Genomic DNA, 17,061 nt, shown 5'->3' on the forward strand with positions numbered 1-17,061 from the left:
TATATTTTCCCACTACTCCATTTTTCTCCAAACTTATTTCCCAGGATAGATGTTTGCTCTTTTGTGTGCTACCGCCAGTTAATAGTTTTTATGTGATGGATATAGTAGTACACAGGTATCTGTGTTTTAAAACATGCCTGTCCAGACCTATGAACTTACCTCCTTGTCTTTCAAAGTATCACCATGTTTTACTTTAGGGAATGCAAAATGGATTGCTTTCAGCAAATCTGAGTCATAGGGAAGTCAGACCGTTATTCAAAGGGAATTGTCTTGAGAAAAGAATGAGAAGTACTACAGATCTAGACTGATTTTTGCCTTAAACACGGATGATGGACTGCTGGATAAATGTACTAGAATGAATGAATGGAGATGTAATTACGAAGGCATCATGTGAAAAGGATGGAAGCCAAGTGACTGTTACTTACTAAACAAGTTTATTCATTGAGTATACAGAAAAAAGATATACCAAATGATGTCATGAAACAACCTACCACCCAACAAACCAAAGACTCCATCAAATAAACTGGAAAAAATGTAGCTTATACTAAAAATGCATATAACAAAGTGAGTGAAGGGTTAAACAAAGTCCTATGAACTGTGGTTACGTACATACTAAGAGTGCTTCTTACCTACAAGAATAGCAAGAACCATGCCAAATAAGTTAAACATCTTTTAAAATAAGTATAAAAGTTAAAGAGTTAAGCTGTATGAACTTGGGGTTTATTCCTGATATTTCCAAAACAGTAAAACATCTTAAATGCATTTCTAACATTCACGATGGGCTTTTTAGCCATCAATTAATGATCTATGCAATTTATTCAGATACTTAACCAACGCTTTGGATCAGGAGAGGAACCAGTCCCTGATTCAAGAGAAGCAAATTATATTATAAAAAATAATTTATTCAAAATATTTCTATTATCTTTGTTCTGAATACTATTGCACAACATGCTCACATCTATAAAAATCCACTGAAAATACAAAGCTACGGAAGTTGCTATAATGACGAAGAGAAGATTTCAGGACATTTTCCATGGCCTAGTAGGATGGGAATCTTTAGAATAAAACACGGCAGCATCTCTCGGCAGCATCTCTCTTTAACAACGTGGCACAGCAGATTCCATTCAAAGCAGTAACTGTTGCTATAAACATCCTTGAAACAGTTACCTTAAAGACTTTACTAGAGGCATACCCAATACACCAGTACCAGCATCTTCTTTCATTACTGTCCTCATTTTGGCTGGGATAGTTAATTTTCTTCCTAGTAGCTGGTATAGTGCTGTGCTTTGGATTTAGGCTGAGAAGACTGTTGGTAACACACTGATATTTTAGTTGTTAAGCACTCAGGACTTTTCAGCTTTTCACAGCATGTCAGGTGCACAAGAAGCTGAGAGGTGGCACAGCCAGCACAGCTGAACCACACTGGCCAAAGGGATATTCCATCCTATATGATGTCATGCTCAGCACACATATTTTTGGGGAAGCTGGCCAGGGAAACCGCCGCTCAGGAACTGGCTGGGTATCAGTTGTTTTCTGCATTTTGTTTCATGCAGCCCTATGATAGGTCTATTATGAAAAAGAACAATACATATAGAAAGATCTTAAAGAGCATGCATGGCACGGATTAATTCCATGTAAGGGACTATTACAGGTGAGCATCCAATATGGACAGTTACTGTAAGTACACTACTGATTAAATACTTATTTTTTAAAATGTAATTCTGCCATTTACCTGTCGTTATGGTCAGAAAATATTTTAGCAATTTCTGGCAAGTTCAACAAGAATTTCCTCACCAAAATCCATTTCCAAATCACAAATGAGTTCCCCATCTTTGGTTTGGCCTTTCCTTAAATCATCCTTGACACAAACCCTGTCAACAATCAATAACCTTTGGAGGAACAATCATTGACCTTGCCAATCCATAATACTACAGGTTAGGGAAAAAAATTAGGAAGGAAATAAACCAAGCAACTAAAACATCTCTTCTGTCACCTTCATATCAAACTACAAAGATACATCCCTAAGCTAAACTCAATGTATATTTAGAAGGAAAAGACAAACGTCTATTTACTGTAAGCCTAATATAAAATTTACATAAGCTTATTGAAACGTCTTATGAACATGTAGCTCTAAAATACAGGTATTATAACCACATTAAGTTATCTAACATAGTAGCAAAGCACCAGTAACATGACACCAGCATTCATCAACCTAATATTGCCACAGACAAAAGGCAATATAACAGTAATTGAACTAAAAACACCCTCGGGTCCCAGGATTCATATTTATATCCCTTCTTAATCCATCCACTTCTACCTCAGTATGCTCACACAGGACACATTTGTTTATTTAATTTTATATGGTTCAGTCAGGAAGATTAACGATGATACTGACCAGAGCATCTAAGATCGAGATAATTTCAGTAACAATGACCTGGCAGAGCAAAAGCAAGCAGAAAAGACATGAAAAGGAAAGAAGGATAAAGCGTTAATCACCAAAAAGGATAAAAGGAACAAGAGATGACAAAGATGGGGAGAAGGAAAGACAGGAAGAGAAAGATGAGACTTCAAAACCAGCAAAACAAAACGTAACAGTTGATTCTTCTGATCTTCATCCCTTCTTTTACCCTTCTCTTCTTTTGCTCCTCCGTACTTTTATTTCCCAAGTTGTAACTAAGATGTTTTGAAGAGAAAAACCTCTCAGAAATGCTTTATCACTTACAAAGACCTTAAAGAATCTAAAAGTATGATCTCATAATTTTCCAAGTTTACAGAGACCTTAACTTTGTGATGACCTAAAAGGATGACTTCCTTTTCAGAACAAACTTTCTCCATCAAATGCACTTTACATAAGGGGAAAAAAAAAAGAAAACACAACAACAAACAAAAACCTCCACATATTACAAGTTAATATTAGAACCTTCAGAAATAGGAAATTATAGTCATAAACAGAACCTTAACTTTTCCAAGATTTTTGTATTTATCATTGACTTGTAGCCAAATATTCCAAATGTTCCAGAAGTCTGATTATTAAAAGTATTTGAATGTAGTAACGTGTTAATAAAATAGTTTGATTTAAGCAAAGAAAAACAGGTGAGAGGAAGACTGGAAATAAATTCACTTAACCTGGGGAACAGACTAGCTGAGAAGGAGCTACATTCCAATTTCAATGGAGTTACATTCCAAGTACATGGAAGAGCAAACCATCTGTGAACTTTTTGACTCAACTGCTATTGGAGATCAGACTACTAGGCGTAACCTGCCTTGGTTCAGGAAAAGCTGAGTAAGAGGAAAGGTGGTTTATTCAGTGCAAAACATTAGAAGTTGCCAAGAAAAAGAAAACTAGACCAGAGATTTGTCAAATAATGGTAAAGGCAACGTTTTAGACTTGGCCCTTCCTTTTCAAGCTGGGCTCTTCCTTTCCTATGTTATAACCTGTTTCACAATTAGAAAAAGCAAAACATTTGAATACTTCTGTTATAAAAATGCTGCTATAGAGCATGTTAACACAAGGAATCTGTTCCTGAAGAAAGACATTGAAGTCCTGCAGCCTGCCAGGCACTAAGTAAATGCAGTACACAGCATACAGTATCTTACGAAAAAATCTAAAACATCTCTTCTCAAGAAAAGATAAACTCTAATGTCCATGGCGATAAACTGGGCAGCATGGTTTTCCTTAAGCAATGGTACCAGCTTTATTAGAGCCTGTCATATGTTCTAAATACCACTATACAGACAAACATAAAACAACCGTAAAAGCAGAATTTACTGAATGCTATTTAGCAGGTAACATGCCTCCCTAAGAAATACAATTAACAATAAAGATATGTCATTTTTACTTGGCACTTAGAATGATCCAAGCTGGCTGTTCCACTCCTCCTGCAGCCTCAGCCCCATATGTTCTTGTTCATTCTCTTACAAGGTAACTTGTAAAAAGGTAACTTTTTAAGCATGGATGTGCCTCTGATTAGGCACATAAGAAAACCGTAGCCACATTTACACTCAAGTTTCTCACAGAGCAATGACTTAGCTTGGTTCTAATCTTTCTCTAATGTTCCATGTGCTGAGTAAAAGACAGCTTATCCCAGACTGTGCATTAAAAAAAAATGACAGTGAACAAATGACTTACTAGCTTTCAATATGTATGAGATCATGGCTTCAAGATAAGTCATATAATAAAGACTCAGTCTCCTGAAAGCAGTGACGCACAATCCTCTGCACCATTAAGAAATATGCCAGACCCTTGTCAGAATATCTCAGGCTTAGTGTCACTCCCAGATTGCAAACCAGAGAATATATTCATATAAGTCACAGTAAAATAAAGAATCTATGATTTACACTCCTTTGCTGTGTCTTCTAACAAACTCTAAATCCAGAAAAAAACCCATCACCCAATATAAGGTATGGATATGAATATAAATAAAATGACTAGGCAGGGGGATAACTCATTTTAGACAAAAATTAAAGATTTAAATTTTTGAAGCTGCCTTCAGAACTCAGATCACTCAAATCAACATGCGAAGACAATACAGAAATCTCTCTTCAATGATTTTACTTATAATTAAATGTTACATTTAACATAAGTCTGTGCAAACTATTTATTTTTGTTCCACTAAAACAACCTGAGAGTAGTAGAAAATTCTCTTGTTAAAAAGAAAACCAAATGCTTCTGTAGATAACATATTCCAATAAGCTCAATAGTCATATCTTTGACAGATTCCACTTTACTTTTTTTTTTCTCTTCAAGTAAAATATTGAAATATTTAATTCTGCAAGCATCCAAATGTTTCAAAAGGAACACCACAATGTTTTGTTCCCTCAAAAGAATTTGTTGTTCTGTGTGCCTACAAATGGCACTATTATGTAAAGACACTCTGATTAGCTTGAATCAGGCACCGGAGGAATTCTAGAGCTCCTGAAATAAACTGAAAATAGACTCCAGATGTGCTGCTGCACCAGTTTACTGCTCATTCCTAGCTTCGGAATCTTTCCACTACACTGCAAAGTACAGCACAAACGTGCTGCTTCTCTGGGAAATTCCCAAGCATCACAGCCTTTTATTCCTGTAAGAAGATCTAAGAAATTTTTTTACAATTAGGGTGGTAAAACACTGAACGTTGCCCAGAGAGGTGGCAGATGCCCCATCCCTGGAGACATTCAAGGCCGGACTGGACGGGGCTCTGAGCAACCTGATCTAGTTGAAGATGCCCCTGCTCATTGCAGGGGGGGTGGACTAGACCTTTGAAGGTCCCTTGCAACCCAAACTATTCTATGATGACACAGGTACGCAGGTAGACCCTCTTTTGGTTCCACGCAGGCTCTGAGTTTCACCCGTGAACCTTTCCTGCCCAAACTGGGTCATAAGGACGTCGTGAAGCAGCAATGGAAAGCTGCTTGTGTGGGCACTGGGCATGGCACTGTTGCAAGACGACAGAGAAGAGATGAAGCAGAGAGGACATGAATCCCAACAGGGAAGTGGTGGAAACGAGGAAACCCATCTGAGAAGGGTATGGGGACAGTTGCTAACTGCTGCTGAGAGCGTGAGGAAGGAGGAGGAGGAGAGGGAGGAGGATGAGGAGAACCCGTGGGCAGCCGGAGCATCTCAAAAGCTCAACAAAGCAACACGGCTGCCGGTGCTGGATCATATGGAGTTAATTGTAACCACATAAAAGCAAGAAAATCAGAATGAAGGCTTCCTATTCAGCCTGCTGTGTGTCCTGGGAAGACATCGAACACTTTACAAAGATCAAGAATTGACTTCCATCCCATTTTAAACAGAACGGCTATAATTTAAGTTGTTTAAATGTTTGCGTATGATCCAGTAGATAATTTAAATACAGAAAAACAAATACATTTTTTATAAAGTATTACTTCTTTTCTGAAAACACAATGAAAGAATTCCTCAAGAGGAGTATTTTATTTTATTTTAATTCTCATCTTACCTTCTTCCCACTTGTGTAGCTTCTCTCTTTATTCCAAGCTTCACATAAACCCTTGATCATTTCATGCATACTACCTTGCTTCCCATTAAGCTTTCTTTTCTCTTTGTCGTTATTTTTATTTTATTTAATCCAAAATTTCTCCCATCTTAATTGCAACAGCTTTCTTCACCTGTACTTAACTATTTATGTTTTATCCTTGATGGCTACATACTTGCAATATTTTAATCAAAATAACTAGCTGATGAAAATCAGAGCGTATCTTCTCCCTTGTTCACTCCATGTTTGTACTTCGCCTGTACAATTTCTTAAGGCAAAGGACTCATGTAATTTCAAAAATCTATGATGCTCTGATAATGATTAAAAATAGAGAAAGCATGATAAAACGAAATGGAATGGTCTTTCCAGAAGAAATACTGATAAAGAGTTAATTTGAAAGAGAAAAGTGATGTATAACCTGTAAAAGATCAGTTACTGAAATTTAATTTGTTTTCTCAATTTTTTCAAAACTCCAAAAGCAGATTGCTAAAAAACCCTTCAAAATTTTAAGATGCTATTTGAATTTCCAGACCTGCAAATGGAAACAGAGCAGAACATTCTACATTCCCCTAATATGACTTACTAGAATGACTAGTTAACTGCATTACTGGATAACATCTCAAAATGCAACTGGATGCCAACCAAAATATCAGTTTGAAAAATCTCAGCTCTGATAGCAACCTCCAAAGCTATCTACTGTGGGTCATTTGGCAAGGGCTGGGAATACCCACTTTTACAAAGCTCCACTGATCACTGACGTTACGCAACATAAGCTACCAGACTTTTATCTAAGGCTAAATGTGGGTAGTAGGGAAGAAGAAAAAAAAAAAAAAAAAGAAAAAAAACCACAACCAACTGTAGAAAATGTATGTAAAGAAAATAATTTTTTCAGAATTATATGGAAGACTATTACTTACACTAAAGTGAAAGCCAGTATCCATAATAGTGGGAATCTCCTGGTGAAGTGTTGTTTCACGAAAGATTAGGAAAAGACTGATCATACTGCATAAACTAAACTAAACACTAAAAACTGATTAAGAAAAAAATGCATAATGAGAATAATAAAAATCTGCTGTTTTAAAGGACTTTTTCATCCCTTTCACAAAAGGAGAAAGAGAACAATGTTTCCCATTTCTCCCATCTGCTTCATTTTTACACAACAACAATTATTGGTTTGTAACAACTAAACAGGTTGGAGAAATGGGAAGCATTTTAATGGCACAGGAGGAGAAAGAAAATGAGGTAGAATCCACTCCTTAAAACAGAATATGTCACTGAGCAACACTTACGGAAAAGACTGAGCAGCTAAACATGCCTTTAGTAAAACAATGCAGAAATCAAATCCTTAGAGATGCTTTGCAATCTTTAAAACAAAGCAGATGATCAACTCTTCTGAGCTAAAACTAGTAGAGAGCCATGGGTATATGTTTTTTTCTTATTACCTCTCTTTTAGTTTGATGTGGTCTGTAAGAAGCTATTAGAGCTCACAGTGATATATCAGCAGTCTGAGTAAGAGAAGCATTTATAAAAACTCACCTGCTGTTATGAACAAGACTAATCACAATTAAAAACTCTAACAGAGTTTGCCTTAATCACCACCTCAGAACACTACACTGTAATTTGTCCAGCAGCCCGCGAACTGTGTCACTGGCAGCTGGAACAGTGAACCCAGAGGACCAGAGCCCTTGTGTACCCCTGGTTGCTACCACACGACTCCTGCAGGGGACAAACAGGACATGACAAATTCTCTCTATGAGGGACAGAACAACTTTCTGTACATACAGTATCTCAAGTGGGCATTCCTATCCAATAAAACGATGTCATTCCTTGCCTTAAATAACATCTTTCAGGATAAACGCTGAAATGCACATCAACTAGCAAGTTTAATAAACAAAAACGCAGCAACGTGATATATGTTCCCGAGTCACTAATCCAAACTATTTAGAGTAGTTTATGCGGCTTTCTTCACTAGAAGTGACACAGCACTCAATGAGTTCTGACTCAGTTTCAAGCCAAAGAATTTCTGCAGTTGTAGACCATACTGCTAGTTTCCACTAAAATAATTAAATGGAGATGTGATTATAACCCATTGTGAATAATTATGCAAAAGCTGATATTGCTTTTTGTGTCAAGACATAAGACCTCGAAGAAAGATTAACATATTTGTGCCTGGAACCCTTACAAAATATTTCAGATGCATGCCTCCCAGGGACAGGATGCTAAGCCACAGAGATGACTGGATTTGTTCAGGGTTTTTTGGTTTATTTTGTTTAGGGGGTGGGAGAGAAGGGGGTATTGTTAACCAAAGGCGCTACGCAGATTCTATGGCTAGATAACAAAACGGGGGTGGAAAAAAGAAGGGAAAAAAAAAGAAACTCTGTTTCTTATGAAGGCTGTTAATGGTAGGAAAACCACAGAATTTAGAGTAAACTTACTCAGGTTATTTTGAAAAATATGACATTTGATAACCTTAAGTTCCAATGTGTACACTGAGCTACAAAGTATTTATCTTAAGAGTGGAGCCTGTCTTGGAGAGTTTGCAATTGGAAGAGCAGCTTAGTAGTCCTTCTACATAATAAGTCATTACACCTCTAGAACACTATTAGAAGGAAGCACTACTCTAACATTTGCTCCTGGAAACCTAATCCAGAAAAACGTCAACGTGTGCTTTAACTGAAACGCAGAGTTACACTGGGAAATACTTCAGAATGTGGTTTTGTACCATTTGGGGCAACTTAATTATATTTTGTCTTTCTTTCTGTGGTTCCCTTAAGCTCCAGGAGTGAGCCTCTTAAAGGACCGATAATTTAAAATTATATGAGAGTGTTATACGCTGTTTGGAGATAGATATCATGGCCATTTTTGGAGGTATCACATGATGAGCAACATGACAAGATTCATTGTGTCTGAAGCAAAATATAAAAATATGGTTCTATACTTAAAACAACACAAAGGAATACGAAATGGGTCAGTATTCCTTTAATTATTAACTAATTCCTAATTAATTGTCATCTTGTCCACTAAATTAATTCTGAAAGAATAATCATTTCTGATTTATTCTAGAATAAGAGCACCACCAAAAGGAATGCAAGTGGCTTATTTCAAATTCCAGTTTGAGTACTTGTTTGGATTTACCCTCTGCCAAAATTAGCTAAATAAGTAGTCAAGCTTTAGAATCAAATAAGAATTTCCAAAAATCAACCTTTAGGTACTGAGCTCTGTTTTGGCTTTTGTCTGTTGTTCTGACCTTTTAAAAGCCTACTTTGACTTTGTCCTAATCATCTCTTTCCAAGACCTGCTCTTCTCTCAGTTTCTTTAAATCATTCAATACATTACCTATAAATTATAAAAATAGGACAGATCCATGAATTTTGGTCTACCAAAAGCTGGTAGACTCCAACTTTATTTGGAGCCATTTGTTTTGTTTTCTCATGGCAGAATTTTGAATTATTTTTATAATTTTTTTCCCCTTCAGGACTTTCATTTTCTTCATCCCAGGAACTCTGAATCACCTATATTCATGCCGCTAAAATGATACAGTTACCATCTATTTGTAACCTTAGTTCAAAAGTAATGTACTTATCTTGCCACTCACTCTTTTTCGTTGCATCTCTTCAATCTGCTTTCATCATTTCTAGTATCATTTCAATAATTTCTCAAGCTCTTAGAGTGTACCCAGTACTGAAGTGCCTCTGTTCAATAAAGCACTCAGACCCATGCTTAGTATATAAACTGTCTTCCCATCCTCATTTCATAACTGCTTCACTGTTTCCTTCCATTCATTTCAACCACTACAACACATAGGCTCTTATACAATATACAGCCTATGCTTTTTTCCAAAGCAATGATGTCCATAATGACTGCCAAGGTCTTTAATTAATCTGTTATGAATAAGGATGCTAGACTCTGTCCCATCTCTGTAGTAAATTTCAACCATAAATAACTTATTAAAAGTAGAAATAGATGGCCATCTATTTAAAAAAAAAAACACAACACAAAAACCACACAAAACCGAAACAAGCGACAAAAAACCAAACAGTTAACAGAGCATTTTAAAGCTATTTGGTATGCCTTCATGAATGAAAGTATCTATTACTAGGTCAGGTAATTCTGGGAAATACATTATTCAAAACAAATTCATTATCAATAACTATAATTACTGCTACAATTGAGTGTCTCAATAATTAAAATTATTTATAAGGTTTTATTTTTAAAATAAAAATTTCTATTTTTAGAAACTACGCAAGAAAATAATATATTGGAATTTAATCAGTGGTTCTTTTCTCAGTATTTCATACTGGTTTTAATAAAATTATAAACCACATAAAATCTGACAGTTCTAAAAAAAATTTAGCAATCAGCAGTGTCCTCAAAAACCCACTACATTTTGCAATGCAGCCAACAAAACTATGCAGTGACACTCCATAACACCCGCTAAAAACCTTCCAAAGCCACAGAAAAAGCAATATATTTTTAGTGCTTGAAAAAACAATGAAAACATACATAATTACAAGCACATTTAAAATTTTTGCTTCTTCTAATTGGCAGAAAACAATGGAGAGGAAGGCAATGCAGGGTCTTTCAAGCCCGACAAATGGCAAAGGGAGAGAGGCCTTGTGACACCACCAGGCAGCCCTAAGCCCATTCTTTTTAAAACAAAGCCCTTCAATTCTAGATTTCAACCACCAAAAGCAACCTATCTCCTGTTCTCAAGAGCAACAAGGAATGCAGCTTTGGCTCTCCTTTCTTCAGAAATCCAGGAGAGGCAGAACAGCATAAGCAGTAACTCTAATAGCAAAGTATATTTATTAGTGGACGAGTTGGATGAGCAGCTTTCCCCTTCTCACTTCAGGCATATGAAGCTTTACTGGGCTGAGAGGACTCACCATGAGCTACTGGTTCTTTGGGTTCAAATCCCATAAAAGCAAAGAGAGACCGTGCTTTCTCTCAGAGCTATTTTTTTTTTCAGTTTGTCTGATGAGTCATGGATTGTCATCATTCGAATTACACTTTCGAGCTCTTCTATAGAAACATAAGGACTAAAAATACATGCTTTTAATGAGAGCTGAGATTCTGCCACAGTCACGTGGCTCCCCAATTAGTCCATTCTCCCTTCATTTTGTTTCTTCAAGGCTTGGTGAACTGTAATTCTCTGTTTGTGACACCAGGCTCATTTCCATGGCAACCAATTGAATTATCCCCCAAACCTTTATAATAGGGAATAAGCAGCAGGAACAGATGAACTCTTAAGAAACAAAATCTTCTCACTGTTTACATGTAAATGTCCATAGAAACAACCAAACAACAAAGGAAAAAAAAATATGGAAGATACATAGAAACACAGGAAATTTATCAAAGGCATAATCAATGTTTATACATTTTACAGTGTATAAATACACATTCAGTAATTTTATGACCATACATCAGGTTTGTAATAACCACAATATGTCTTCAGTGCCAGTACCAGGTGATGCTGCAACACCCGGAGTTAATGACTGGCAGTATACATTAATGCAGCTTCAATTCTAGAAAGCAATGGTTATTTTTGACAGAGGAAACAGAAGTCAAGATGAGATTACATCATTTGCCTTTCAGAATTCTAAGACAGGAGGTATCGCTACCAGTCACTGCACACTACGGATCCTACAGCTACAGAAACTTGAGAGCTATGGTTTCTATTCTGGACTTCTTAGGAACTCTTTAGATTTGCTTCTTGCAGTGATATCCTTGAAAATGGAAAGGCATAGTCATTGACTTTTCCCCTAAAGACTTACTCGTAGTTCTTTTCTGTTGCAACAAAGGCCCAGCATTTGGGAGCCTGACTACATTATTAATATTGAAGAATCGTGGATCTAACTGCATGTCTAAGAGTTAACACAAGCCTTGATACTATTGGCAGTGCTAGAGCTCTGACTAACTTAATCTTTCCCAGATACCTAAACAGTATGTCCTCAGTAAAACGCTGGAAACTTGGTAGCCTAATGTAGAAAATAATACAATTATCCTAAAAATAAAGGTCAAACACTATCCAGTCTCAGCACAACTAATTCAGTATCTGTGTTGTATTGAACTATTGTGTTTCACTGCTCAGTGAAACTGAGGAATTGTTACAATCCTCTAAGTGTTGTGATCACCTTCTCTCCCCCATTCTTCCAGATGAAGCAGATATGCAAGATGGTTGCAAGTAAATCACCACCTTACAGTGAGGCCACCAAGCGCTCTTGATGACAAGACAGTGTCCTATTCATCACACACCAAGCACGGCCAGCGACTCTCTACGCTCAGAGAACACCTGAACAAGTCAGATATTTCTGGGAGCATCCTTTGTTTTTCAGAGGAACAGAGGATCTTATAAACAGCAGAGTATTCCCCACTTTTGCCATCTGATAGTCACAAACACATATAAATTCACTATTTTACTTTCTTAAAACTTGTCTCCCTGCAGCTGGCATACAAAGTTCCTTGCAGTCAGAAGACAGGGGAGGATCCCTAAAATTAGCTAAGACGTGAGCATAATACTGTAAGAAGATCACTTTTGGTATACTCAAAAAGACATTCAATGTGACTTTACTTTGTGCCATTCACTGTGTACAATTGAAATAAAGTTCTAGGAAAGCCATTATTTCCTAAAATATTGTTTTAAATCAGACTACACAGTAGCCTGAGAGGGACTGAAAGGACTCAAATGCATTTGCCTTTGTCATGAAACAAAGTAATGCTTGAATAATTTGATAGGTGCTTTAGTCAAAGTAAGGTCAGTGATCCCTTCTGCATTGTCCCTTTCTCTAAATAGCCTATTGTACCTTAAACAAGTGGGATGCCCTTCTTCAGTATGGGCATGGCAGCAGGCAACAAGTTCTGCATACACCTGAGTACCCCACCTGACTGCCACGAGAAGGTTACTCCTTACTCACAGTTGTGAGTCAGTATGACGCTCTTTACCCTAGACAGGCTTTGAGAACTTAATTTCCTCCATCTTCACCAACAGCAGCAGAGACAGCATGCTCCTAAAATCCAATACTTGGGGTAAAATTGTCCTCAGTAATCAAAAGCAATTTTCTCTCTCCCCCTTCCAAACAGCCAAAAATAGCTAGTTTTAGCACTCTATTCTTTGATGAGGCCCATTCCCTCTTTAGAATTAGCACAATTCCATGTGGCACTGGAAGCCTGGGACCTTCTGAGGGATTGCATAATGGCCCATAGCTGCTGGTCACCAGCTGCCACTTGAATGAAGTTGCCCACAGGTTATCATTTATACTCATTGTAAAAGAAAAATCTTTTCCATGTGTCAGGGCCGCAGAATCAAATCCACCCAAAAGCCTCTGGCAGTTTAACTCTGGACTGAAACTTCTGCTGATCTTCCCGTTTCTCTTCAGAAATCTTTTTTACAAGTTCCTCCTTCCTGTTTCCCTACAAAATTCTTACACTGTAGTTCTTTCAGTAGCTATCGATGCTACAGCAAAAGATGCTGCAGCTGCTGACGCAGTTCTTGTTCTCAAAGCCATTTCAGTAGCACTCCAACATCTATTTCTATCTTCAGGCTGTAACAGTCTGCCCAAGTTCTCCTCCACCAGCCTGGGAAAAAAAATCACTGCCAAAAGTTTTGCAAAAAGTCTTTTTCAGGCTTTTTCCTGAGGGCGCATTTTGTTGACAAACTCAAAAGGACAACACAAAACCAATCTGCTTCCCCAGAGTGCACATGCTGCCAGAGCTCAGAGGCCTTTTCCTCCACCTCTCTCTGCCTACTAAATGAAGGGCAGACCTTCTCTCTCTCTTTTAAAGCCTAGCTGAAGCATGAAACAGTCTTGCTTTAACTGTTTCAAATCCCTTCAGCATTTTCACACTTGCTTTCAGAGAAGGATCCTCTGAACTTCCCTTAACATATAATTTGGACTATAACAGCCATAAAACTTCATCAAATAAAAAAGGACATAGAGAATTCATCTAGTAAAAAAGATACAAAAACCCCTGTCCAAACTAATCTAATTTATCATACCAATAATAACCACAATGAAGTTATTTATATTGTTTCTCTCTAATGTCCTTACAATTCAGGCTGCTGTTAGGAGTAGTACAGAACTATGCATATATCTGGTACTATACAGTTTAGAAGAAACAGTCTCTGCCTGAAAAGTCCTGTATGTACATTACTCTATGCACTAAAGTGACATTTCTATGCAGAAACCCCTCTGCATCTTTTTGTCTTTCTTTCCCACAGCCAGTATTGATCATGAAAACTAAAGAAGAAAAAAAAAATACTAATTTTCTTCTCTTCAGCACATATATTTCCCTAAAAATGGGTTATAAAAGTGGTGTTGCTCTTCTTGTTGTTAATAATACTATTATATAATGAGGACACCACTTATTTCTCTTTCTTTTCATGTGTTCTTCTGAAGTAGTTTAAAACCGGGCAAAGATCTAATGCAAAACATTTCCTACTATTCTCTCTTCAGAACGAGAGGAGAGAGGAGATTTTTAATTTGACCAGCAAGGAAGACACAGAGGAACTGTCTTTGGAAATAATTATTATTCCAAAAACCACACATATGCACATTAACTACAAAAAGCCAAGTATTAGGCAATATGCTCTTTGAATTGTAGAAATACACTTGTCTTATTTTTAAAGTAATATTTAAAGTGTTCAAAAAATTCATTTGAAGCCCGAAATTCTTTAAGTATGGCAAGCAGATGAAGAAAGGTCTTAAATTGTAAGTATAAAGTTGCCTTGAATTGAGCTTGAAACAATTCAGCAAAACAAAATTATGGGTATTCCTTGGATTAATTTAACAGTGAGTAAATACCTTGCATTACGTTCTGAGTGTCACTTGGAGGGAAATGTTTCATGATTAGGAACAAGTGGTGGAGAACTTGTTCAGTTACATTTGTGGAAATGGGGAAAAACTGGTGTGTATTCAGGAAAGACATTTTACATTCAGGGTTTGTGTTCACTACACAATATACTTGGTCAAGCTAAAAATCATACTATAAATATGTGATGAAGAGAGGCAGACAAGATGCTGTAGCAACTTCTCAATGGGATACCGAGGCCAGTATCTTGCACACAGTGCTAGGAGCAGGCCATGCGTGTTTAACTACACTTGCAAGAGCAGACAGGTTATCATCAAGCTGGTAGATAATGAATTAAAAGTGGAACTACACCAAACTGAAGCAGTGTCTTTCAGTCAGAACATGCAAAGCACGTGTCCCAGTCCAAGCACTAAAAATCATGGGAGGAGTTTAAAGGGGCTTTATAGTGAAAGATTCATACATCTACCATGGTGACCGGCAAGGGGATTTAGGCTGAATTCAGACCTCTAAGCACAGGGCAGCCAGATCTATGATGTCCACTGTGGCAGCCGCACATCTCCCTGATGAGATCCAGAGCCTTCAATATGGCAGTTGATGGCTCTTTAGGACCTTTTGTGCCCCACTGTGCCTGTCCTCATGTACACACCTAGGATGGTGCTGACAGTCATGTCCTCCCCATCTGGGGGCTGGAGGGTGGGACCCTCAGTCAGTTGACAGGGTCCTCAACAAAGCAGGTGCCCAGAGAAGCTGAGAAGCTTCTGGACCATGTTGTAATGAGCACAACCAGATCTGACTAGGCTTTAAAATGGGGTCCCCACCAAAGACCCTATTTGAGTGGTCTTCTCAGAGCAGTGGGTCTGTGAACTGGAGCCCTCCCCTTAGACTGGGATGCCATCTAAAGAGACTTCCAGGATTGTGTGCGCCTCACCTCCTTGTCTGGTGAGTGGTTGTTTTTTTCTCTGCTGGATATATCCTTGAGTGAGTCCTTGCCTAACCTAGGCAAGTGTGAGCCCTCACCTAACCCAGGCGAGTGATTGTTTCTTCTGGGTACCCTCGAGTGAGAGGCCTCTGTTTTTTTCTTGTGAGTGAATGCATGCACATTGCAGATCCTCATTATTCTTAGGTTGTCGCATCCCAATAATCTCCTCAGCTGATATCTGAATCTGTATTTTATGATGTTGGAGTGCTAAATAATTGTATAAACCCTGTTTCTAGCCAGTTCATTTGCTACACTTTTCCGGCTAGAATGAAGTCTGTTTTGGAACTTCTTGTCCGCCTACAATTGACTTCTGGGGTGCCTCCGTGACATCCACACTCACTAAGATGAAGTTCTGCATGTAAAACCTAACTCTGGAAGTACTTCAAGCTTATTATCTCTGCAGCCTGTATTTCAATACGGTTTGAAAATTTCTTTTCATTACTAAAGTCAGTTGATGTAGAAGAGAAGCAACTCATCTAGGTTCCTGCTAAGTCCTGTTGAAGTCTAAAGATAACAAGAGGCAATTTCTCTCTTAGAACCCAGATGGATCCATTCCTTTGCTACCCACAGAAACCATAATAGTTGCAGACATGACTGATTTCAGCAAAGTCTGACAGCAACAGACATGTTCATAAAATAGAAGCGAGACAGGCTTGACTTCTGGTTACCGGAAAGACTGAGGATATGGGTTCAAACTGAGGTTCAGCCTCAAAAGACTCAAACTGAAATCCCTCGACTGCTACAGGTATGCCTTGTCTGCTACACAGCTGAATAGTTGGGGTTACCACCCCTTCTAATACTGGATCAAAACTAAGGCTATCAGAGCACAAAGGTGCTGTGTGCTTGTGTGGAGGGCAGCGGCTGGGGGTGCCACAAGGAAAACACCATCTCGCACTGTGGCCAGCTTAAGTTGAGGGGATTCAGCTTGAGAAGGAAACTGTGAGGGTTTCTTCTGACCATCAAGCAAATACGCAAAACACCAGCAAACGCATTTTAAAGAGAATATTTTCTGGGTGGATAGGCACACAAAATGCAGAACATCAACTCCTCTCGTGAAAATAAATGAGGAAGCTTTCTTAAACAAATTTACTTAGGTTCCAAAGAGAAGCAGAAACTGAAATACATCCTATGCTTAAAGCTTCCTACTGGTTAGCACAAAGCAACTCAGCACACCTCCTCTTTGGGCTCACCTCCTAAAGGTATCTGTTTGTTGCATAGTTGTTGCCTACTTGAGCATGGTGATATGATATAGACATATAAGTGTGAACTCTGAGTCAAGTACACTGCTCCCTAAAA

General features: G+C 37.9%; 1 protein-coding gene across 6 annotated transcripts in view; it reads right to left on the reverse strand.

Annotated features, from left to right (window-relative positions):
- Positions 1-17,061, reverse strand: part of DGKB (diacylglycerol kinase beta) — a 320,219-nt gene that overhangs the window by 299,087 nt on the left and 4,071 nt on the right. The gene's annotated exons all lie outside the window — the stretch shown is intronic.

This window comes from Caloenas nicobarica, chromosome 2, assembly GCF_036013445.1.
Source record: "Caloenas nicobarica isolate bCalNic1 chromosome 2, bCalNic1.hap1, whole genome shotgun sequence".
Taxonomy (NCBI): domain Eukaryota; kingdom Metazoa; phylum Chordata; class Aves; order Columbiformes; family Columbidae; genus Caloenas; species Caloenas nicobarica.